General features: G+C 41.0%; 1 long non-coding RNA gene across 1 annotated transcript; it reads left to right on the top strand.

Annotated features, from left to right (window-relative positions):
* Nucleotides 1-399: 399 nt before the first annotated feature.
* Nucleotides 400-2,099, top strand: LOC124319572. The gene is made up of 3 exons (XR_006913278.1): nucleotides 400-913; nucleotides 1,329-1,776; nucleotides 1,854-2,099. It is a non-coding gene; the product is annotated as an uncharacterized LOC124319572 (long non-coding RNA).
* Nucleotides 2,100-25,203: the final 23,104 nt, after the last annotated feature.

Genomic DNA, 25,203 nt, shown 5'->3' on the forward strand with positions numbered 1-25,203 from the left:
AAATAAAGAATAAAGTTGCAAACACATCGAATTTAAGGGAAAAACTGAAAGAATTTCTACGAAAATTCAATTTAAGTTGGAGAAAAAAATATTAAGAGAAATGAAAGAAGAAATAGCGCACGAAATGAATAAAATGTCAGAAACTGATCCGGGTCGACGATCATCGACTATTCCCAGAACAGTTTGGGCTTTTCGTGCGCATCTTTTTTTTTAAATTTATCGCATTTTTTTCATGAAGTGTGTTCAAAGTTAACCAGTATCGAGATTCCTTGTCTGGTGATGATACGCTAAAATTTAAAACCCTTTTCTTTTTCAATAATTAGTAGGGGGCGAGTGGGTGTATTGGAAAAGGCGTCATTTAGGAATAGGTGCAGTGGTGGTGCACTAGAGGACCAGGGTTCGATCCCCCATGTGAGTATTGTTGGTTGGTGATACACCCGCTCTGGCGCCACTGCGGCGTCACATGAAAGATTATCGGACCCCGTGACTTGTTGCTGGAGAGGGAACTCGGGAGGGTTGGCTGGGGGACGTTTTCGTCGATATTGGGATCGGTCCAATATTCCTCAGTCAGCACAAAAGGCAAATGAAATGTGGAATAATGGGAAACTGGCGCTGTTCTGGCAGTGCAAAGTGCCCTTGTTTGCGCAGTCATTGGGTTAATTGCCTTGCTCCGTCGTGTTGAATGGGAATGTGTTGCATATAAGTTGGGAGCTGGCTCTATACGGTGCTAGTCGAATATCCTTCAGTGATCATAGTGCGCATGGCTTCCGCCCGAAACTAATGTTGTCTGCGTCGTGCACCGCCGGGTGTATCATGTGGCCAACCGCTTGAGAAGTGCGTGTATGTGAGGGAGATATTTGTGCTAGATTCAGACCCGTATATCCTTCATTGGCTGTGGAGAGTGGCGTCCCCGGTGAGTCCACTCAACTCGATTGTTAAAATTGTTATATCAATTATAGAATATTTGGTATTAACAAGTAGTACACACACACAGCGGCGGATGTGCTCTCTCTCCTTGCTATTAAAATATTTAAACTTTTTTGTGTTCCTTTTCTGTGGTTAATTATGTCGCCGTTTTCAATTGCATAAGAATCTATAAATTTAAAGTTCAAGTGATTTGTGTTTTTTTTTTCTTTTCTGGCTGGACTCGCTGGTTACTTGATTTTAACCAAATTGTTTAGAATCAGACGCTTAGTGTAGCTTGTACACAGCGGCGAATGTGCTCTCTCTCCTTGCTATTAAAATATTTAAACTTTTTCTGTTTCTTTTCTGTCCATTAATGTCGACGTTCAATTTTTTATTTAAACTTTTCTGGTTTTCTCTTTCAGATGAAAGTTCACGATCACGCTCGAAATGATCAAATCAAAATCAATAAAGATTTAACGATTAAATCAAAGCCGACAAGCCGGAAGAACTCTCGACGTTAAATTTTTGTTTATTTAAAAAACTCGCTCGTTATTTGATTTTAACCAAATTGTTTAGAATCAGAAGCTTGGTGTATCTGGCTGCTTGGCTGGTGAATTCCAATTATGGTCCAGGCACCTGGCGTCGTGAAAGTGACAACTGGACCGCTGACGTCATCCCATCAGTTTTATAGCGGCACATTTAAATTTTAACACGTATAGCAAAATGATGTCGACAACTGAGAGGAGAATTCTTTACTTATTGTGAATACAGGTGGTTGCGTCCGTCACTTATTTGCCAAAAGTGTCGTCCGACCTGAAGTCGGTGATTGACAAAATCGCAACTTTGGCTTGTTGCAAAACTTTGGCTGGGGTAAGTGGATTTTGAATTGAATAATGAAAAGTCAGTTAAATCTATAATGATTTGGTATTTTCATTTTTTCATAGCAGCTATAATTCCCTGTCCCAAAATAATTGCATCTTGGCCCGCGTATCTGTCTGGACTCGGGGTCTGCATAAGCCGGTGGCAAGCAGCAATCAACTCACCATGAAAGGCCAAAGCATTCGAAGAGAATTTATTATATATTTTTTTATTGGTGAAGCCAGCGAAGAAGCTCCAAGGAAGTGACCTTCACTGCCCGTTTTGGTGATTTTTAACAAAATAATTAACTGAATAAACGTGATAATTTTTTCTTTGCGGATGAGTTGTGTTTTTTGGATCGTACTACTTGTAAGCGAAAGGGTAAAATGATATTATGATTTTTTATGTGATTAAACAAGACCTACCAATGTACCAGGTGGCTTCTTCGATTCCTTAAAAATAGGCTGCGGGTGTTTGTGTTTGGTACGTTTATTTCCGATAGAATATTTTGAATTTTCTTCATGAATAGTGTCACCGCTAGATGGCGTATTTTTAAAAGTGGAATTTGCAACTGTAGGCAGCGTACGTACGCCGCAAGGTACCCGAAGGGAATGTTAAGGGTATTCTAGTTGGTATAGTAGTATTGGTATAGTTTTACAAAGACAGAGCTATAGAATAGTTATAGAATAATAAAAATATTCTGTTATAAAGGTAGGCCTATTATTAAGATGGATTAATAACATTTAAAAAAAATTTATGCCCTTAGTTTCCGGAAGATTGTAATAAGCAAAAATCGAGAAAGAGATTAAAAGAATATTTCCGCATGTTTCTATCCAAACATTAAATAAAAATTAAATTCCAAAAAAACCTAATATGATATGGCGCGGCGTAAGGGTAAGGCGTGACTTTGGTGCGGCGGAGGCTTCGCCCCGCCACCCCACGTCACACCGGATCTTGTTAAAATTAAATTTAAGTAACACCTATCAGCACTTCTGTTACTGGAGATTGATAGCGTTCGGTGATAATATACAGTGACTTCTATTCTATCATACAATAGTAGTCGATTGTCACGTTACGTTTATATCCCTGTCACATGTCTCTGTATTATCGTCTGCTATAACAGCTATTGAAATTCTGTCAAAAAGTAACCAGAACTCCGTTTGATCAAATGCCTGAATCGATTGCAGCCAAATTTTCAGAATAGATGTAAAAAATTGTAAGCTACCGATTACTGCCATTGAAATGCAATAAAATTGTTGATTACAATCAATAATTGCCAAAAACTAGTGCATCCATCTATGTAGTGTTACGAGAACTGAGGGTGCCCATGTAAACCATACTGCAAACGAAACTTTGACCAGTAACCCTTCGGGTAACTGCAAACGAAACTTTGACCAGTAACCCTTCGGGTAATTTGGGGTACGTAAATGCCTAAATGGAAAAAATCCATAGCCTTCTTCAGTTATGGCCACAGAGCTGTGATTCACCCTGGGTGTCAATTTTGTTCAAGCAAAAAGGATCCAGAGGAAGTTGTTTGAAAGTTTGGAGTCCTTGTGGAACCTGACGAGGGAAGATAAAAGTTCTCTTTGGAGAGGCTATAGCAGAAACCGAATTGCAAATTCACTGAAAATGGAAATCTAATAAAACTGGTGAATGCAGTCTCTTCCATGTTCTAAGCTAGTTAACTGTATAACTCAACTGCCCAGGCTAATAGATGGTACCCTAAACATTGAAAATCCGCTACGGCATATCACCTTCTAGAAGATGAAGACAATTCCGTTACAGACACTGGTACCATTCATCTCTGTTCGACATTTTTAATTTGTTTGAATTAATTTTATTTATCTAATGGCCTAATTCTCAAAGTGATGGCCGAGTCCACCGCGACGGCAGCGAATCGTTGGCGACAGTCGAGTCCCATTCGTTCACCCTGGGACGTAAAGCAGCGATTGAGGTAAACGAACGAATTGTTAATCGCTTCATTAGGAATGCAGCAGTTTTTGACCTGATAATTCTGACAGGCTATTGTGGAGAGGTTTTTTCTCTCAGGTGATTAATGTGCAGCTTAACAAAATGGGTGACGTTGGCGGAAGCAGCCCTCAACAGCCAGGAGCGCCGGATAGCGGAGGCGATAACAATAAAAGATCGAGAACGAACTGGTAATCGTCTCTGGCTCTCGGCCATTGTGGAAAGTGTCACCAGTTTCTATTCCCCCGCACGGAATCCATTCTTCCGATTCAGTCGATCTACTCCGCAACATACCAACAACGACGACAACATCGGTAGCCGTATGTAACGTTAGACTCAGACCTGGACCTTCGGCTGTTTCCGATTAGCTGACCAGGTCCCGCCACCTTTGAGGGTTTTCCCACTTGTCGGACATGTCACAAGAGCAACTGCTTTCTGGGTAGCCGAACTTAAAAAAATGCTAAAACTAAACGACTAAACTAAAACATCGCATTTGAAAAACAAAACAAAAAACGCGTAATTTGTTTTCTTTGTCAGAGGCACCTGGTAGAGAAATTTCGTACTACTTCATGAAAACCCATTACGTGGCTTGTATTTCTATTTCAAGATGGTGGTCGATCATTCTGTCCGTTTTCTGTGGTGGATCTTCAAAATGTCAAGTATCTTTTCTTTGATTGCCGTATTTAAAGTTCTAACATACTGACGCTAAATTTATGTATTTTCCTAAAATTTTAAGATAAGCTTAGAGTAGATTTTTCAATTGGGAGGGAGGGTGGGGTGTGTGACCACTTGTCAATTCCTTCAACTTACTGTTTTTGATTTTATTACATCTCTCTTTGCTTTCATAAAAATTCACGTTTGAAATAGTTCGTTGGATTGGATAATTGATTTAAGGGCATCTTCGTTTCAATTGCTGGGAATCCAGTTCTTGTAAAAATAAGAAGTTAAGTTAATGTGCCAGAAGAGGTGGCGGTGCTGGAAGTGTCTTGCTATTGAAGTGTGTAGGATATCTTTTCTACTAGTTACTTTATCTCATTTTATCTATTTATCTCACCTTATCCTTGAAGTCCTTTCATTTCTAATAATCCTTCTACTCAACTCTTTTTATCTTTTACAAAAATAAGTTTTACAATAACCTTTTGACACCAGTTATGACTCGTAGGCAAAATTTAAGAAACTTAGTGAGGATGTGGTTTGACGCTAAGATAAAAATCTTTTGTAGTGGCAAGGTCAGTTTCAGTATTGTTTTGTTTTATGGGCGGTTTAGTTTTATTGATTTTGCCAAGTATTGGCTGTTTTCTAGCGCAGATATTTTACCGTACTGAAATTTATAATTATAAAACTGCCATGTCAGACTGTCAGGTCGTTTACTCTTGAAAGACGTCGAAGGTTTATATATAGCCTCGACTACATTACCTTATAATATTTTTTTTGCCATCTTTAGTTCGCTGGTGTTTGCCTGGATTAGTGATGGAGAGGACAGCCGTTTTCCTGTTATCATTAAGTATTTGCCGTGCGGCTAACTGGAGAGTGGGATGGAGAAGAAGAACTGTAGAATTCCAATGCAGTTGCAGCAGCACATTCCTGGTGGGTGGATCTTGCTCTTTGTTTCTGTGTGTGTTTGAATGGTGAGTGCACGATTTGGTGGTGTGTGGCAAGAATTTCAATTGGTCTCATCGCTAGTACTAACTCTGCTAGTTTTTTATTCTTTAAATTCTAGGTTCAGTTTTTCGAGGCACCTGCTGAATTTGCGGATGTTTATTTGACGATCCTTTTGATTCTTTTAATAGTGTTTTTTTTTAATTATAATTTTTATCCTGGATTTTGCTTTGATGAATTAAAGAGAATCGTGGGAATGTGGAGAACAGTTGAGAATATGCCTAGTCTGAAACTCTGATTCTCGAATTGAGTTGATCCACAAAAAACGTCAGCATTGCATTGCCTATTGCGTTTCTGCTTGGGCGTCGTTTGAACCCACCTAGGATGGTGCCGTGATGCGATTAGAATTACGTTTATGGCTTTTCTGATCGGCTTTTGCGGACGATGGAGCTCCAATTGCATTAGTTAACATTTATATTCTGTGGGTGTTTCTCATGAGATTGTTTGTTATTAAGAGGCTGATGTGTAAAATTTCAGTCTTCATTTTCAATCTGAAGTAATCACTCACTGGATCGTTTTCGACCAACGAGTTGGACTCCTGGAAGCCCAAGATTCCGCATTCCTCAGCTCAGTGCAGAAAGAAGTCGTTAACATCCAGCTTGTCCTTGTGCGTTAGCATTTTTTAAAACACTGTATTTGTTTTAGATACTTTTTTGTTAATAATTCTTACAGTCGTTTATCATTTGCGTTTCATTCGCTGACAGGTTCGATCGCGATTGAATATCCACCCGGTGTTAAATGTATGACGATTAAATTTTTTAAATTTCATCTTTCACTTAGGCGATTCGTATACTACCTCCTCTTTTTTGCAATTAGATGTCTACTTTTTTATTTGGTTCAAGTTTTTTCTCTCGTTGTACTCAAACATAATTTTTTTAAAGGCTTTGCTACTTCACATTGTATCAAAAACCTTTGCTTCATTTTTATGTTTTCTGCATTTTGTTAGGAATATTAAATTGTGTGCTGTATCGGTAGCCATTCAGACAGGAAAATCACACCATTTCGAATTGTTTCTGGCTTGGGATTTTCACTACTCCACAATTATCCAAAGAGAAGGTAATTGTATAAATTACGCTGTCTGGATAGTTCTTCATAAACAAGTAATTACCATTTGGTTTCCTCCTAAAATAACTGCTAGGGAGCTGCTAGACGAGTGTTGAGATAGATGCCCGTACGACAACCTTTTCATCACCCACATTGACTAAATCATTTTGTCTTTTTTTTCTTGATGTCAGGTGACATGTTGTGGCGCAAAGTGGCAAGAAACCGTTTTTACCTTTTCTCATTTCTTTTCGTTCTTTGCAGATGCGGGTGTTGGCAATAAACAACGTCGTGCCTGGGTTCCTCCCATCGAGGTCGATTGGTGCTCGCACATTCAGCCGGATCCGGATTATCCTCCTTCGCTCTGATTTACCAGTTCGGAGTTCGCCCAGTTCTCATCTTTAACACGGGTGACGCAATCATTTCATTTGCAGGTTAGTTTTTCATCACATTCGCCTTTTTCTATTCCGCCCTGACCCTTTGCTACAACACATTTTGAAGCGGTTGCGAGTTTATCCCTTTTTGATTTGGTTTTTTGGACGTGTTTTGTTTCTTTTATTTGGAGCCATACCTCCCACTTATCTTTCCTACAGTAATAGGGGGTTGGTAGACATTTTGTGGTGGGAATCGTTCATTCTTGCGTTTTTCTTGAAACATTCTGCAGTCATTATTTGGCATTTAGGTTGACAATGCTGCACATCAAGTTTGTGTTATTAGTCTAGGCTTTTTGCATCATTCGTCTCTTGACTCTCAACCTTTGCTGTGACTTGACCGAGGTCTCTACTCTGAAATGTTTCCAAATGAAATTCCCGATGCCTTGGTTTTTCAATCGGTATTTTGTAGTTGGTCATCATGGCAGTTATGAAAGCACTCGGATTATACTTTTGGTTCGTCTTGACTACGCCGCTATTTCGTTCTACTGCGGCACTCGCTATGTTTTTGTTTTGAATCAGGATATTTAATTGGAAACAGTTATTTTGTAAGAAGTGCTAAGTCTGATATTGGTAATTTTTCATTTGACTGTGCATCTAATTACCACAATGGTCGTTGTATAGGCGAGGTGAATCAGCTCCAGTTTTCAAAATTTATGTTTGTTTTTTTTTAAGTCAAAAAAGCAGTTCGGTGGTCATTCTTTTAAACTCTTTTTTGAACAGTTTAATTTGAAATTTTTGTTGCAATTAATTTTCCTCGCAACGATGCTTTTCGTAATAATTGCGTTTTGTTTTTTAACGATTTGACATTTTCACGGTTGAGCGCACCCGGGGATCTGCCCCCCGAGGCCCTGCCCGTGCTCCTTATTTGGGTCCGTAGACCCCAGGCGGAAGTTAGTTCCTGTTCGAAGATGGACTGGTGGTACGTCCATCTTCTCATCCATGACGCGCTGTCGAATGGTGTTGTCGATCGGGGGCGAAGCTGCGTGATGGGTCGTCTCTCTTCGGTAACAGCTGGAAAAGCTACTGCGACACTCTTCACCTTCCAGCCATATCGTCGCTCATCAGATACTTGAGGCAATTTGAGACGGGTCGTGATCGTGGACTTATAACCATTGTCCATTTGACCACTATCCTCGCTCAAAAAAATCAACCTCTAAAGTATTAAGTCAATTCTGCGGTATTTCTTCTCACGGCATAGAATGATGACCAAATTCTACTTTGTCAAAAGGCGAGCCCCCGGCCGGTTGAATTATAACCATCTTCAACCGAGCCAGGCACTCTTCTTTCGCCAAAGTAGAATTTTCTATTGCCGGTAATTGTTTACTCGAAGAACTTGAAGTCCTCGTTGGTCACCGTCGCTCCTTCCGCCTCTAATCGAACTAGGCGATCCACGATCGTTTGAACTTCAGATGCCTCGTTAGGATGGTGAATGAGATCCAAGATGTCATGGACAGCATCTAGCTGAAGCTTCCAGTCTCTAGATGAACGGGTGAAGGCCTCATGGGCGTTGTCGTTGCGGAAGTCAAAAATGGTCTGGAAGACCTGGGCGTCGTTTCTAGAGACCCCGCCAGGGCTGATAAAGTCCTTATTCTTCTTTACCTCGTCGAGAATGTAGTTGCTATTCGCATACAAATCCATCGTGATGTTGGGTAGGTTTAGTTTCAACTGAAGAAAAGTCGAAATGGGTTCGGCTAAAAACTTGAGTATCACTCCATACATGATCGTGGAGAGTCCGATGGCTTTTGCGAAACTAAACCCAGCTGTGAATGTGAAAGAATAGCGTACGTTGTCATCGAATTGGCCGGACATCATTCTGTTGATGATTCCCTGGATCTCTGTCGCGACGTCAGGTTGATTAATACTTTGGTTCAAAAGTACCACGGCGGGTAAGTCATTCATCCACGTTTGCTCGATCTTGTTGAGGTTAAGGTGGGCTGTGTTGTTGCGTATGGTAATGACTCTAATCACGTCAACCTCGGACATTGCTATCGGGAGGAATCTGATAGGGTCCGCCTTGTTCTTATCTTTGATTACCTTCAGTAACACCTGCGAATCAATGTCTGTGGCGTTTGAATCCGCTTCTCCCTTGCCGCACAAGAATGTATGTAGACCGAATAGAGACAAGTCTAGAATGCGCTTCTGCGTGTAGGCAATTTTCAGGGTTTTGGTCTTTGCTGGACCCTGGAGTGGAGAGTAGGGAACTCTACGTATGGCCACCAGTTTGGGTGATTGGACAGGTTGGTTGATAGCAGGTGTTTTAATCCGTTGAGTCTTTTTCTGCTTCTTGAAAGTCTTCTTCAGCTGGGGCTGGGGCTGTGCTTGGCTCGCTGCGAGTTGCTTCGTTGCTTTCACCATTTTCTTACTTTTGCTAATTTCTCGCTAAAGTTAGAATACATGTTGCGATGATTGGTGCTGCTTATATCAACTACCGACCCGTTTCTTTTAGCAGCAAGTGCCAAACGGACCATTTCATTCCATGGAGAAATTTTCCTATTGGAAGAAATCGTTTCGACGATGATCAAATGGCGTCAACACATTTATGCCCACATTATTCAATCAATTTCAGCAAGATTGATTATGTTAATCATTGTGTAAAACGAGTTTATTAAGTCTCAAACTGGCATGCCCAGTGGGACCATCTGACTCTCTGCGCCTTCCCATTGGTCGATCAGATTTTTTAATCATTTGAATTTTTATTAGCGCCACTGTCGTCGGTGCGGCCATAATCAACAATAATTTAACGACAATTCATGGCCTTATTAGAGCTTTGATGACCACTTTTACGCCGTCACGCTCGGTCGCTCCTATTGCGCCCAACTTTTTCTCGACTGTGGAGCCAATTCCAATCACCAGGACCAAAAGGGACGCACGTACGTACGACCATCCTCATTCAAAAATCAATTTCAATCATTTTCTTCTATTTTTGTTTTTTGTTTTTGGTCGATCCTGATTTGAAATCAGTCCGCCGTATTGCGGCGCCACCAAGAGGCAGACGGAAACGTTGCGGCTGCTGGTCCAGTATCAAGCGGATCTCTGGCTGAGGAGCACCAAAGGAGCCGTGCCACTGCACGACCTGCACGGCCACAAGGATCTCGTCCTGTGGATCCTGCGGCAGTGCCAGCAGCAGCAGCAGCAGTAGGGCGAGTCAGGCGGATCGGTGGTCATTGGCGGGGCTCACGTGGTCAACAACGACGGCCGCAGTCCACTGCACATCGCCGCCATCAATAGCAACGTGGAAATCTACAAGGTAGTCAGATACGAGTGTCGCCATTTTGGTCGTCGTCTCTAAAACTATCAGCTCCTCCTATTCCCTCCCTTGACTTAGCTTTATTAATAGCCTGGCCACCAGCATTGGCCCTGGTGATGTGCAAGAAAAGTTTTTGTGGGATGGCCGTAGAGAATAGTTACCCTCGCTCAGGGTGGGTTATATGGTGACAAAAAATGCCATCCCGGTGAGGCGAAACGGGTAGACACGCGATCCTGGCATATGAGGCGATCATCATATAATAAAATCTATTCCAGCTGCTGTGTGTGTGTCATCCGTACATTATTGCACGTATGGCCTACATACATACATGCGTGTGTAGGCCTAACCAGCAAGATGGCGATCTAGTCCGTAGTCCGTAGAGTCGAATGGATTATTTGATTTCGCCGCGAGTTTTCTTGTTTTCTTTTGATGAAACAATTGGACAAAATGCAACTCTCTCTCACTCTATCTGGAGCAAAGTTTCCTCTACAGTCTACTGTGACGTGTACATTCAAACATGTACATACATATTCGTAACGTGGCACATTTAATAGTCAATTCTTTTCTTTTTTTTTAAATTTTCCCCGCCACTTTATTGCTCGAAACCATTGGTTGGTCGGTTTTGATTCACGTTCAAGATATTGATAGATCACGCAGCCGAGATCAATTGCATCATGAGGCCAGCCCGAGGGCAATTGATTACGCCGCTGGACGCGGCCCTGCTCGGGGCAATCGGGGCTGCGCTAAATTACTGCAACTTTACGGCGGATTGGCGGCCGCCAAACTCAACGACAGCCGGACCCTGCAACGAGCCCTCAGCCAGTAAAATTCATTTTCTTTTAAATTTGCTAAAGATGAATTCAATTTAAATATCAAATGATATTCTTTTTCTAAGGTCCTACACGGAGAACCAGCGACGGATGTCGGTGATGGTCCACAACAACGCCGAGATGATGGACAACCCGAACGACAGTCAAATGTCGGGCCGGTCGTCGATGGTTCAACTTCCGCATTTGGCCCGACACAAGAGCCGCACCGTCAGCCGACTGGAGGACAGCGCCACTCAGACGCAAGTGGAAGAATCTTTCTTCAGCGAGAACAAGGACGAAACAGAGGTTCCATTGTTGAACAGAATTTTAATTGAAATTGATTGAATTAACTTAATTTTTATTTTAAAAGATCCAGCTGTCGAGCGCTGGAGTGAGACTGGGCGAAACGGAGAGCGGATTGAGGCGTCGGAGGATCAGGCGATCCTTGACGGATCCTCGCCCACCGCCCAATGATGAAGAACTCCGCTGGAAGTCGCGTCAGCGCTACTCGGACGATTCCGGATTCCTCATGCTTCCTCCGTTTCCTCGTACGTGAACTTTATTGTAAGATTTTTTTCGCCGCGGATGATGTTCTTTTTACGTCATTTCTTTCACTTCTTGCAAATTTAATAGCCTACTACAGATTCACACAGAATTTGTTTGGAAGACTAAAATTAGTTTTTTAAATTCATTTTTATTTCTATTAAATTTACTACCGGGATATTTTGACAAGTGCGAATGTGAAATTTTGAGACATTTTGAAGGCTGAAAACATTTCGGCTGATATGAATTATTGAATGACACCCAAATCGTTGCACCATTTCCATTTGTCGGTCGCCATCACACGCTCTTTGTGTTGCCGGAAGAAGACGGACGCATCTTTCTTTGACTTTTCAAAATTGAGCAAATCAGCACAAACTGTTATTACTTGTATTGAGATTTTTAATCCTATTCCGATCTGATGGATCTGACTGATGGTTTGTCCAAACTCCAAAGACGTTCAACATCTATTTAAGTTGGCCAAAGCATCTGGGAAAGGAACGGTTCCGCCTACGTGTCAACTCTGTATTTAGCAAGTCCACTCTATCTATACATCAAATCAATTTTTTTTTTCTTCGTAGAACAGATCAAAAATGAAACGAAAGAAAATTGAAGTGCCGCTTGTTCGTAAGGGGAATCACAATAAATGGACGAGATACTGATGGCAACATTTTCTTCTCCTCAGTCTCTTGTGGATTGCTCAGTCAGTCCTTGCACACCTTTGCTGTCGGGAAATTCACCAAAATTATGGAAATAAAAAGAAAATGAGGAGGCTCATTGAAAAAAAAGTAACAGGGAAAAAGAGGGTCATTTAGACATGACGAAACGAAGAGAGGGTGGGGTAAAAGAAGGTAAAACCGTAAAAGACAAAGTGGAAGGCTTTTCTTTGATTGTAATAGGATAATACAGTGCTTGTTTATTACCTGACTGCTCTATTTCCATCACCGCAGTTTTTTCTCAATTCAATTTATTTATTTCAATTTAATTTTCAATTCGATTTTTCCTCAATTCATCAAAGTTGAAGCCACCTAGCGTTCAAGGCTTAAACCTTTTTTTTAATTTTTTCCTATTTTGACATCGTTATGGTGTTTCTTTTTTGCGAAAAACAATATTGTGGTGTAGAAAGTTTTTTAAATACCTAAATTAATTGAAGAATGCATACTTTTGACCGAGAAATATTGATTATAACGTGAAGTCCTGAAAGGGTTAAAATCAACGAATCCATTTATTTTAGGTATACTCGTAAGTCAAGCTTCCTTTAGTAATTTTATTAACTGCTAATAAAAAAACAAAAAAAAAATAACTAAAATTTATCGGGGTCGAGCGAAGTTAATTTTATATTTAAAGGCCGAAATGCCTAAGAATTTTAATTAACAGCAGAATAAAGTTGCAAACACATCGAATTTAAGGAAAAAACTGAAAGAATTTCAACGAAAATTCAATTTAAGTTGGAGAAAAAAATATTAAGAAAAATGAAAGAAGAAATAGCGCACGAAATGAATAAAATGTCAGAAACTGATCCGGGTCGACGATCATCGACTATTCCCAGAACAGTTTGGGCTTTTCGTGCGCATCTTTTTTTTTAAATTTATCGCATTTTTTTCATGACGTGTGTTCAAAGTTAACCAGTATCGAGATTCCTTGTCTGGTGATGATCCGCTAAAATTTAAAACCCTTTTCTTTTTCAATGATTAGTAGGGGGCGAGTGGGTGTATTGGAAAAGGCGTCATTTAGGAATAGGTGCAGTGGTGGTGCACTAGGGGACCAGGGTTCGATCCCCCATGTGAGTATTGTTGGTTGGTGATACACCCGCTCTGGCGCCACTGCGGCGTCACATGAAAGATTATCGGACCCCGTGACTTGTTGCTGGAGAGGGAACTCGGGAGGGTTGGCTGGGGGACGTTTTCGTCGATATTGGGATCGGTCCAATATTCCTCAGTCAGCACAAAAGGCGAATGAAATGTGGAATAATCGGAAACTGGTGCTGTTCTGACAGTGCAAAGTGCCCTTGTTTGCGCAGTCATTGGGTTAATTGCCTTGCTCCGTCGTGTTGAATGGGAATGTGTTGCATATAAGTTGGGAGCTGGCTCTATACGGTGCTAGTCGAATATCCTTCAGTGATCATAGTGCGCATTGCTTCCGCCGGAAACTACAATGTTGTCCTTGTCATACACCACCCGGTGTATCATGTGGCCAACAACTTGGGAAATGCGTGTATGTGAGGGAGATATTTGTGCTTAGATTCAGATCCGTATATCCTTCATTGGCTAGGGAATGGCTGCCCCGGTGCGTCCACCTAACTCCATTGTCAAAATTGTTATATTAATTATCCTATAGTTTAGTATTAACAAGTAGTACACACACACAGCGGCGGATGTGCTCTCTCTCCTTGCTATTAAAATATTTAAACTTTTTTTTTTGTTCCTTTTCTGTCAACTTATGTCGACGTTCAATTTTTTATTTAAATTTTTCTGGTTTTCTCTTTCAGGTGAAAGTTCACGATCACGCTCGAAATGGTCAAATCAAAATCAATAAAGATTTAACGATTAAATCAAAAGCCGAAAAGCTGGAAGAACTCTCGACGTAAATTTTTTTTTTATTAAAAAAACTCGCTCGTTATTTGATTTTAACCAAATTGTTTAGAATCAGAAGCTTGGTGTATCTGGCTGCTTGGCTGGTGAATTCCAATTATAGTCCAGGCACCTGGCGTCGTGAAAGTGACAACTGGACCGCTAACGTCATCCCATCAGTTTTAAAGCGGCACATTTAAATTTTAGCACGTAGCAAAATGATGTCGACGACTGAGAGGAGAATTCTTTACTTATGAACTTGTTATTTTTCTCCTTGACATTTGGACGTGAAAAAGGTGAGAAATTTAAATTATTTCCAAATAGCAATGTAACCTGTTGTAAGGTAGGTAACTGGCTGGCGATGTCACATGGATGATAAGGAGATGTTTCCCAGTAAGCTCCCTTTCATGAGTTTCATCATCGCTTGTTGAACCCCCCAACTTTTTATCTCTCTACCTTCGCCGTAAACCGAAATTCAGATTTGCCTTCTATACCAAAGGAAAAAGAATTACCGTAACAAGATCAATATCACAAAGCTACTGATTCTCGTTGTCGCAATAATGGAGTTGGAGATAATGGAGAATAATGGAATATTAATGGAGCAGTAAGAAGTTGGCTCCCACCAGTTCACTCACTTTTGTCATTGGTTACCGTAAACTTTTTGCATTTCTGCATTTCTGTCGACATTGGTCGTGAGCGGAATTCAAATCAACTGGTTGGACAACAAGTTCTTTACTCTTAATTTGGAGTTTTATTAGGGCCGATTAGGGCGTTGCTACAGCAACAGTATAAATGTAGAACTGTAGTTGAAATTTTCTCGTTAAATATCTACTCGTTTTGCAAAATTCATTTATTTTTTGTTTACTGTTGGATCGTTCAGTACTATATATATACTTGTAAGCTAAAGTAAAATTAAAATGATATGATGATTTCGTATTAGTGTTTGGGACGTTTGTTCCGATTGAATTTTTGAATTTTCAACATGTATAGGCGTTACCGCTAGATGGTGATTCAACGTGAATAGGCGTTACCGCTAGATGGTGATTAGCTCGAGTGGAATTTTGGGGGATGGAAGGTTCGTCGTCTGCTCTGCTTTCTGCTTGATAAATCTCGTAGATAACCGAGAGATGTGGATTTGAACTTTGAAGTACTTGAAACATGCGAGTAATTTTTTAAATTTTACCTTTTTGAAAAAAATTTGAGAATTGCAAAATGTAAAGTGTGAATGATTCTGTAGCAGTTAGTGTGGCTATCTCTGGCTGTCAAGATCCACCTTAATTTTCAGAAAATTGGCGTTAACTTTTAAGGTGAAATGATGTTCCACTTGTTAAACCATTACACTTATTTAGTCATTACATGGCCATCACATTCACACTATGTTAATTACTTTTTCCGTTTTGTTTCTAAATCATAGAACAGGAGAAGAAACAATGAACCACAGGACATTGCGTTTGAATTAAAAGGAATTACTTTCAGGCTTCCAAATTTGTTGAATCTGATTTCAAGTTTAATTGACTTTGAACACATTCACTCTAAAACATTGGCTGAATTCTACCTCAACAAAGAAGTATGGGAAGTAGTTGCCCAGGAAAAAATTGAAGTAAGTCTTTCCGTAGAATAAACTAAAGTGTGATTTAATAATTTTGCAACATCTTTCTCTTCTCAGCTCAATTTCCTATCAATAAGTTTGACTCCCCTGAAAGTCAAATCAATGCTGCGAAGCAGAAGGGATCACGTGGAGGTTTTTTCAACTCAACACAATTCTGGGACCTCACATGGAAGTCCTCTTTGCGCAGAAACAGAATTAACTGAAAATGGACATCTAATTAAACTGGCATTAGGGAATGCAGTTTCTCGCTATATAACTGTATAACTCAACCGCCCAAGTGAATGGATAGTAGACTTAACATTGAAATTCCGCCACGTTATCGAACGTTTTGCCTTCTAGAAGATGAAGGCAGTTCCGATACAGACACTGGTAACATTCGTCTCTGTTGGACATTTTTCATCTTTTTTTTTAAATTTATTTTTATCTATTGGCCTAACTCTCTCAGATGTGATGGCCGAGTCCACCGCGATGGCAGCGAATCGTTGGCGACAGTCGAGTTCCATTCGTTAACCCCGGGGTGTAGAGCAGCGATTGAGGGCTTCATTTGTACAGCAGTTTTTGACCTGATAATTCTGACAGGCTTTTGTGGAGAATGTGCAGCTAAACAAAATGGGTGACGTTGGCGGAAGCAGCTCCCAGCTGTCAACAGCCAGGAGCGCCGGATAGCGGAGGCGATAACAATAAAAGATCGAGAACGAACTGGTAATCGTCTCTGTCTCTCGGCCATTGTGGAAAGTGTCACCAGTTTCTATTCCCCCGCACGGAATCCATTCTTCCGATTCAGTCGATCTACTCCGCAACATACCAACAACGACGACAACATCGGTAGCCGTATGTAACGTTAGACTCAGACCTGGACCTTCGGCTGTTTCCGATTAGCTGACCAGGTCCCGCCACCTTTTGAGGGTTTTCCCACTTGTCGGACATGTCACAAGAGCAACTGCTTTCTGGATAGCCGAACTAAAAAAAATGCTTAAACTAAACGACTAAACTAAAACATCGCATTTGAAAAACAAAACAAAAAACGCGTAATTTGTTTTCTTTGTCAGAGGCACCTGGTAGAGCAATTTCGTACTACTTCATGAAAACCCATTACGTGGCTTTGTCTTTCTATTTCAAGATGGTGGTCGATCATTCTGTCCGTTTTCTGTGGTGTCAAAATGTCAAGTATCTTTTCTTTGATTGCCGTATTTAAAGTTCTAACATACTGACGCTAACTAAATTTATGTATTTTCCTAAAATTTTAAGATTAGCTTAGAGTAGATTTTTCAATGGGGAGGGAGGGTGGGGTGTGTGACCACTTGGTCAATTCCTTCAACTTACTGTTTTTGATTTTATTACATCTCTCTTTGCTTTCATAAAAATTCACGTTTGAAATAGTTAGTTGGATTGGATAATTGATTTAAGGGCATCTTCATTTCAATGGCTGGAAATACAGTTCTTGTAAAAATAAGAAGTTAAGTTAATGTGCCAGAGGAGGTGGTGGTGCTGGACGTGTCTTGCCATTGAAGTGTGTAGGATATCTTTTCTACTAGTTACTTTATCTCATTTTTATCTATTTTTCTCACCTTATCCTTGAAGTCCTTTCATTTCTAATAATCCTTCTACTCAACTCTTTTTATCTTTTACAAAAATAAGTTTTACAATAACCTTTTGACACCAGTTATGACTCGTAGGCAAAATTTAAGAAACTTAGTGATAGATAAAAATCTTTTGTAATGGCAAGGTCAGTTTCAGTATTGTTTTGTTTCATGGGCGGTTTAGTTTTATTGATTTTGCCAAGTATTGGCTGTTTTCTAGCGCAGATATTTTACCGTACTGAAATTTATAATTATAAAACTGCCATGTCAGACTGTCAGGTCGTTTACTCTTGAAAAACGTCGAAGGTTTATATATAGCCTCGACTACATTACCTTATAATATTTTTCTCGCCATCTTTAGTTCGCTGGTGTTTGCCTGGATTCGTGATGGAGAGGACAGCCGTTTTCCTGTTATCATTAAGTATTTGCCGTGCGGCTAACTGGAGATCGGGATGGAGAAGAAGAACTGTAGAATTCCAATGCAGTTGCAGCAGCACATTCCTGGTGGGTGGATCTTGCTCTTTGTTTCTGTGTGTGTTTGAATGGTGAGTGCACGATTTGGTGGTGTGTGGCAAGAATTTCAATTGGTCTCATCGCTAGTACTAACTCTGCTAGTTTTTTATTCTTTAAATTCTAGGTTCAGTTTTTCGAGGCACCTGCTGAATTGCGGATGTTTATTTGACGATCCTTTTGATTCTTTTAATAGTGTTTTTTTTTTAATTATAATTTTTATCCTGGATTTTGCTTTGATGAATTAAAGAGAATCGTGGGAATGTGGAGAACAGTTGAGAATATGCCTAGTCTGAAACTCTGATTCTCGAATTGAGTTGATCCACAAAAAACGTCATCATTGCATTGCCTATTGCGTTTCTGCTTGGGCGTCGTTTGAACCCACCTAGGATGGTGCCGTGATGCGATTAGAATTACGTTTATGGCTTTTCTGATCGGCTTTTGCGGACGATGGAGCTCCAATTGCATTAGTTAACATTTATATTCTGTGGGTGTTTCTCATGAGATTGTTTGTTATTAAGAGGCTGATGTGTAAAATTTCAGTCTTCATTTTCAATCTGAAGTAATCACTCACTGGATCGTTTTCGACCAACGAGTTGGACTCCTGGAAGCCCAAGATTCCGCATTCCTCAGCTCAGTGCAGAAAGAAGTCGTTAACATCCAGCTTGTCCTTGTGCGTTAGCATTTTTTAAAACACTGTATTTGTTTTAGATACTTTTTTGTTAATAATTCTTACAGTCGTTTATCATTTGCGTTTCATTCGCTGACAGGTTCGATCGCGATTGAATATCCACCCGGTGTTAAATGTATGACGATTAAATTTTTTAAATTTCATCTTTCACTTAGGCGATTCGTATACTACCTCCTCTTTTTTGCAATTAGATGTCTACTTTTTTATTTGGTTCAAGTTTTTTCTCTCGTTGTACTCAAACATAATTTTTTTAAAGGCTTTGCTACTTCACATTGTATCAAAAACCTTTGCTTCATTTTTATGTTTTCTGCATTTTGTTAGGAATATTAAATTGTGTGCTGTATCGGTAGCCATTCAGACAGGAAAATCACACCATTTCGAATTGTTTCTGGCTTGGGATTTTCACTACTCCACAATTATCCAAAGAGAAGGTAATTGTATAAATTACGCTGTCTGGATAGTTCTTCATAAACAAGTAATTACCATTTGGTTTCCTCCTAAAATAACTGCTAGGGAGCTGCTAGACGAGTGTTGAGATAGATGCCCGTACGACAACCTTTTCATCACCCACATTGACTAAATCATTTTGTCTTTTTTTTCTTGATGTCAGGTGACATGTTGTGGCGCAAAGTGGCAAGAAACCGTTTTTACCTTTTCTCATTTCTTTTCGTTCTTTGCAGATGCGGGTGTTGGCAATAAACAACGTCGTGCCTGGGTTCCTCCCATCGAGGTCGATTGGTGCTCGCACATTCAGCCGGATCCGGATTATCCTCCTTCGCTCTGATTTACCAGTTCGGAGTTCGCCCAGTTCTCATCTTTAACACGGGTGACGCAATCATTTCATTTGCAGGTTAGTTTTTCATCACATTCGCCTTTTTCTATTCCGCCCTGACCCTTTGCTACAACACATTTTGAAGCGGTTGCGAGTTTATCCCTTTTTGATTTGGTTTTTTGGACGTGTTTTGTTTCTTTTATTTGGAGCCATACCTCCCACTTATCTTTCCTACAGTAATAGGGGGTTGGTAGACATTTTGTGGTGGGAATCGTTCATTCTTGCGTTTTTCTTGAAACATTCTGCAGTCATTATTTGGCATTTAGGTTGACAATGCTGCACATCAAGTTTGTGTTATTAGTCTAGGCTTTTTGCATCATTCGTCTCTTGACTCTCAACCTTTGCTGTGACTTGACCGAGGTCTCTACTCTGAAATGTTTCCAAATGAAATTCCCGATGCCTTGGTTTTTCAATCGGTATTTTGTAGTTGGTCATCATGGCAGTTATGAAAGCACTCGGATTATACTTTTGGTTCGTCTTGACTACGCCGCTATTTCGTTCTACTGCGGCACTCGCTATGTTTTTGTTTTGAATCAGGATATTTAATTGGAAACAGTTATTTTGTAAGAAGTGCTAAGTCTGATATTGGTAATTTTTCATTTGACTGTGCATCTAATTACCACAATGGTCGTTGTATAGGCGAGGTGAATCAGCTCCAGTTTTCAAAATTTATGTTTGTTTTTTTTTAAGTCAAAAAAGCAGTTCGGTGGTCATTCTTTTAAACTCTTTTTTGAACAGTTTAATTTGAAATTTTTGTTGCAATTAATTTTCCTCGCAACGATGCTTTTCGTAATAATTGCGTTTTGTTTTTTAACGATTTGACATTTTCACGGTTGAGCGCACCCGGGGATCTGCCCCCCGAGGCCCTGCCCGTGCTCCTTATTTGGGTCCGTAGACCCCAGGCGGAAGTTAGTTCCTGTTCGAAGATGGACTGGTGGTACGTCCATCTTCTCATCCATGACGCGCTGTCGAATGGTGTTGTCGATCGGGGGCGAAGCTGCGTGATGGGTCGTCTCTCTTCGGTAACAGCTGGAAAAGCTACTGCGACACTCTTCACCTTCCAGCCATATCGTCGCTCATCAGATACTTGAGGCAATTTGAGACGGGTCGTGATCGTGGACTTATAACCATTGTCCATTTGACCACTATCCTCGCTCAAAAAAATCAACCTCTAAAGTATTAAGTCAATTCTGCGGTATTTCTTCTCACGGCATAGAATGATGACCAAATTCTACTTTGTCAAAAGGCGAGCCCCCGGCCGGTTGAATTATAACCATCTTCAACCGAGCCAGGCACTCTTCTTTCGCCAAAGTAGAATTTTCTATTGCCGGTAATTGTTTACTCGAAGAACTTGAAGTCCTCGTTGGTCACCGTCGCTCCTTCCGCCTCTAATCGAACTAGGCGATCCACGATCGTTTGAACTTCAGATGCCTCGTTAGGATGGTGAATGAGATCCAAGATGTCATGGACAGCATCTAGCTGAAGCTTCCAGTCTCTAGATGAACGGGTGAAGGCCTCATGGGCGTTGTCGTTGCGGAAGTCAAAAATGGTCTGGAAGACCTGGGCGTCGTTTCTAGAGACCCCGCCAGGGCTGATAAAGTCCTTATTCTTCTTTACCTCGTCGAGAATGTAGTTGCTATTCGCATACAAATCCATCGTGATGTTGGGTAGGTTTAGTTTCAACTGAAGAAAAGTCGAAATGGGTTCGGCTAAAAACTTGAGTATCACTCCATACATGATCGTGGAGAGTCCGATGGCTTTTGCGAAACTAAACCCAGCTGTGAATGTGAAAGAATAGCGTACGTTGTCATCGAATTGGCCGGACATCATTCTGTTGATGATTCCCTGGATCTCTGTCGCGACGTCAGGTTGATTAATACTTTGGTTCAAAAGTACCACGGCGGGTAAGTCATTCATCCACGTTTGCTCGATCTTGTTGAGGTTAAGGTGGGCTGTGTTGTTGCGTATGGTAATGACTCTAATCACGTCAACCTCGGACATTGCTATCGGGAGGAATCTGATAGGGTCCGCCTTGTTCTTATCTTTGATTACCTTCAGTAACACCTGCGAATCAATGTCTGTGGCGTTTGAATCCGCTTCTCCCTTGCCGCACAAGAATGTATGTAGACCGAATAGAGACAAGTCTAGAATGCGCTTCTGCGTGTAGGCAATTTTCAGGGTTTTGGTCTTTGCTGGACCCTGGAGTGGAGAGTAGGGAACTCTACGTATGGCCACCAGTTTGGGTGATTGGACAGGTTGGTTGATAGCAGGTGTTTTAATCCGTTGAGTCTTTTTCTGCTTCTTGAAAGTCTTCTTCAGCTGGGGCTGGGGCTGTGCTTGGCTCGCTGCGAGTTGCTTCGTTGCTTTCACCATTTTCTTACTTTTGCTAATTTCTCGCTAAAGTTAGAATACATGTTGCGATGATTGGTGCTGCTTATATCAACTACCGACCCGTTTCTTTTAGCAGCAAGTGCCAAACGGACCATTTCATTCCATGGAGAAATTTTCCTATTGGAAGAAATCGTTTCGACGATGATCAAATGGCGTCAACACATTTATGCCCACATTATTCAATCAATTTCAGCAAGATTGATTATGTTAATCATTGTGTAAAACGAGTTTATTAAGTCTCAAACTGGCATGCCCAGTGGGACCATCTGACTCTCTGCGCCTTCCCATTGGTCGATCAGATTTTTTAATCATTTGAATTTTTATTAGCGCCACTGTCGTCGGTGCGGCCATAATCAACAATAATTTAACGACAATTCATGGCCTTATTAGAGCTTTGATGACCACTTTTACGCCGTCACGCTCGGTCGCTCCTATTGCGCCCAACTTTTTCTCGACTGTGGAGCCAATTCCAATCACCAGGACCAAAAGGGACGCACGTACGTACGACCATCCTCATTCAAAAATCAATTTCAATCATTTTCTTCTATTTTTGTTTTTTGTTTTTGGTCGATCCTGATTTGAAATCAGTCCGCCGTATTGCGGCGCCACCAAGAGGCAGACGGAAACGTTGCGGCTGCTGGTCCAGTATCAAGCGGATCTCTGGCTGAGGAGCACCAAAGGAGCCGTGCCACTGCACGACCTGCACGGCCACAAGGATCTCGTCCTGTGGATCCTGCGGCAGTGCCAGCAGCAGCAGCAGCAGTAGGGCGAGTCAGGCGGATCGGTGGTCATTGGCGGGGCTCACGTGGTCAACAACGACGGCCGCAGTCCACTGCACATCGCCGCCATCAATAGCAACGTGGAAATCTACAAGGTAGTCAGATACGAGTGTCGCCATTTTGGTCGTCGTCTCTAAAACTATCAGCTCCTCCTATTCCCTCCCTTGACTTAGCTTTATTAATAGCCTGGCCACCAGCATTGGCCCTGGTGATGTGCAAGAAAAGTTTTTGTGGGATGGCCGTAGAGAATAGTTACCCTCGCTCAGGGTGGGTTATATGGTGACAAAAAATGCCATCCCGGTGAGGCGAAACGGGTAGACACGCGATCCTGGCATATGAGGCGATCATCATATAATAAAATCTATTCCAGCTGCTGTGTGTGTGTCATCCGTACATTATTGCACGTATGGCCTACATACATACATGCGTGTGTAGGCCTAACCAGCAAGATGGCGATCTAGTCCGTAGTCCGTAGAGTCGAATGGATTATTTGATTTCGCCGCGAGTTTTCTTGTTTTCTTTTGATGAAACAATTGGACAAAATGCAACTCTCTCTCACTCTATCTGGAGCAAAGTTTCCTCTACAGTCTACTGTGACGTGTACATTCAAACATGTACATACATATTCGTAACGTGGCACATTTAATAGTCAATTCTTTTCTTTTTTTTTTAATTTTCCCCGCCACTTTATTGCTCGAAACCATTGGTTGGTCGGTTTTGATTCACGTTCAAGATATTGATAGATCACGCAGCCGAGATCAATTGCATCATGAGGCCAGCCCGAGGGCAATTGATTACGCCGCTGGACGCGGCCCTGCTCGGGGCAATCGGGGCTGCGCTAAATTACTGCAACTTTACGGCGGATTGGCGGCCGCCAAACTCAACGACAGCCGGACCCTGCAACGAGCCCTCAGCCAGTAAAATTCATTTTCTTTTAAATTTGCTAAAGATGAATTCAATTTAAATATCAAATGATATTCTTTTTCTAAGGTCCTACACGGAGAACCAGCGACGGATGTCGGTGATGGTCCACAACAACGCCGAGATGATGGACAACCCGAACGACAGTCAAATGTCGGGCCGGTCGTCGATGGTTCAACTTCCGCATTTGGCCCGACACAAGAGCCGCACCGTCAGCCGACTGGAGGACAGCGCCACTCAGACGCAAGTGGAAGAATCTTTCTTCAGCGAGAACAAGGACGAAACAGAGGTTCCATTGTTGAACAGAATTTTAATTGAAATTGATTGAATTAACTTAATTTTTATTTTAAAAGATCCAGCTGTCGAGCGCTGGAGTGAGACTGGGCGAAACGGAGAGCGGATTGAGGCGTCGGAGGATCAGGCGATCCTTGACGGATCCTCGCCCACCGCCCAATGATGAAGAACTCCGCTGGAAGTCGCGTCAGCGCTACTCGGACGATTCCGGATTCCTCATGCTTCCTCCGTTTCCTCGTACGTGAACTTTATTGTAAGATTTTTTTCGCCGCGGATGATGTTCTTTTTACGTCATTTCTTTCACTTCTTGCAAATTTAATAGCCTACTACAGATTCACACAGAATTTGTTTGGAAGACTAAAATTAGTTTTTTAAATTCATTTTTATTTCTATTAAATTTACTACCGGGATATTTTGACAAGTGCGAATGTGAAATTTTGAGACATTTTGAAGGCTGAAAACATTTCGGCTGATATGAATTATTGAATGACACCCAAATCGTTGCACCATTTCCATTTGTCGGTCGCCATCACACGCTCTTTGTGTTGCCGGAAGAAGACGGACGCATCTTTCTTTGACTTTTCAAAATTGAGCAAATCAGCACAAACTGTTATTACTTGTATTGAGATTTTTAATCCTATTCCGATCTGATGGATCTGACTGATGGTTTGTCCAAACTCCAAAGACGTTCAACATCTATTTAAGTTGGCCAAAGCATCTGGGAAAGGAACGGTTCCGCCTACGTGTCAACTCTGTATTTAGCAAGTCCACTCTATCTATACATCAAATCAATTTTTTTTTTCTTCGTAGAACAGATCAAAAATGAAACGAAAGAAAATTGAAGTGCCGCTTGTTCGTAAGGGGAATCACAATAAATGGACGAGATACTGATGGCAACATTTTCTTCTCCTCAGTCTCTGGTGGATTGCTCAGTCAGTCCTTGCACACCTTTGCTGTCGGGAAATTCACCAAAATTATGGAAATAAAAAGAAAATGAGGAGGCTCATTGAAAAAAAAGTAACAGGGAAAAAGAGGGTCATTTAGACATGACGAAACGAAGAGAGGGTGGGGTAAAAGAAGGTAAAACCGTAAAAGACAAAGTGGAAGGCTTTTCTTTGATTGTAATAGGATAATACAGTGCTTGTTTATTACCTGACTGCTCTATTTCCATCACCGCAGTTTTTTCTCAATTCAATTTATTTATTTCAATTTAATTTTCAATTCGATTTTTCCTCAATTCATCAAAGTTGAAGCCACCTAGCGTTCAAGGCTTAAACCTTTTTTTTTAATTTTTTCCTATTTTGACATCGTTATGGTGTTTCTTTTTTGCGAAAAACAATATTGTGGTGTAGAAAGTTTTTTAAATACCTAAATTAATTGAAGAATGCATACTTTTGACCGAGAAATATTGATTATAACGTGAAGTCCTGAAAGGGTTAAAATCAACGAATCCATTTATTTTAGGTATACTCGTAAGTCAAGCTTCCTTTAGTAATTTTATTAACTGCTAATAAAAAAACAAAAAAAAAATAACTAAAATTTATCGGGGTCGAGCGAAGTTAAT

This window comes from Daphnia pulicaria, chromosome 1 (assembly GCF_021234035.1).
Source record: "Daphnia pulicaria isolate SC F1-1A chromosome 1, SC_F0-13Bv2, whole genome shotgun sequence".
NCBI classification, from domain to species: domain Eukaryota; kingdom Metazoa; phylum Arthropoda; class Branchiopoda; order Diplostraca; family Daphniidae; genus Daphnia; species Daphnia pulicaria.